Below are 1,272 nucleotides of genomic sequence, written 5' to 3'. Positions count from 1 at the left end.
ATGTCCAAAATATTTATCTTAGCCTTAAAATATTGGTATCTCTGTAAGGTCAAGTTGGGTGTAATGGGATTCTATCACATAAATCATTTCTTAAAGAATGTAGATTCCGTGAATAAGACCTACCCCTATTTGCCCACACAAAGACCTCTCCCAGTCCCAGTGGTCCTTTCACAATGGGTCTACTACCATCCATTTCCCAAGGATCGCTACACTTTAAATGCTATTATGTGGAAGCATTCATTGTCACATAAGACATAGCATTGCTGGTCAAAACATCCAGTTAAAAAGTAAAATAAAATATTGAACAGGAATACACGAGGGACTTGTAACCAAAACTGTCTTGTAACAATGAAAAATGGAGGTAGAATTGAGAATGTGTGTGTTTGTGTGAAAAGAGTGAGAAAGAAGAGAGACTCTTGTTGCATTGGTGCAGTGTTTGAGGCCAGATTCAAAGAGGAATTGTGCATTATGATTCTGTGATTATTATGTTGTACGCTTCAAAGATCGTATTACAACACATTAGTATTCATGTGCCATTCAAAATGCAAGTCCAACACCTGCATTACTAACAGGGTGCTAGCAAAGGGACACAAAATGTGAAACAGCAGCCAAAGGCAGTGCTTTCTGCAGTCCCTTATTTTGACTGATTGTCCAATGCAATATTTCAGTGTTTAGCAGCAGTTGCACACATGGGCTCAAAGAAACAAGCAAATAAGTAGAACCAGATTTAACAGTCTAGTTATGCATGTTCCTTCGAAATGATCAAGGTCTAATAGAACACGTGTTTGGGGTTGGTAAGGTTTATTTAATGTTTTGAAATAATAAGAATTTAAGAAATAATGTATTTTAAAGTGTAATGTATTCCTGTGTAATGTATTCCTTATTGGGCCTCATTCATGAAACAAGAGCAGAACGAATTTTTGTGTAAATTGTTCGTAAAGCTGTTCTGACAATTTTCGGATTCATGAAAGTGTTCATATTTTTAAATAGTTTGTACGAAAGAAATGTACACCTGCTCCCTACCATGTGTAAATAGTGCATAAAACGTTCTGTGTTCTTTTTGGCAAACTGATGACACTGAATTTTGATGCACTGCCATCATAATATTTTACAAGTTTGTTTGCTCTGTTGTTGTTTTTTTTTTTTGTAGCTGAGAGTTGATAAACTGTTTAGCTTTGGGTAAAATGCAGTGCTTGTCCCTGTAACTTTTTACCCAGCCATCCAATCAATGGAGGAGGGGCGGGTTAAATAGCCTACTACACTGACCAATCA

Source organism: Sinocyclocheilus anshuiensis, unplaced genomic scaffold, assembly GCF_001515605.1.
Source record: "Sinocyclocheilus anshuiensis isolate Anshui unplaced genomic scaffold, SAMN03320099.WGS_v1.1 scaffold3205, whole genome shotgun sequence".
Taxonomy (NCBI): Eukaryota; Metazoa; Chordata; class Actinopteri; order Cypriniformes; family Cyprinidae; genus Sinocyclocheilus; species Sinocyclocheilus anshuiensis.
Note: the sequence above shows the minus strand (reverse complement) of the source record.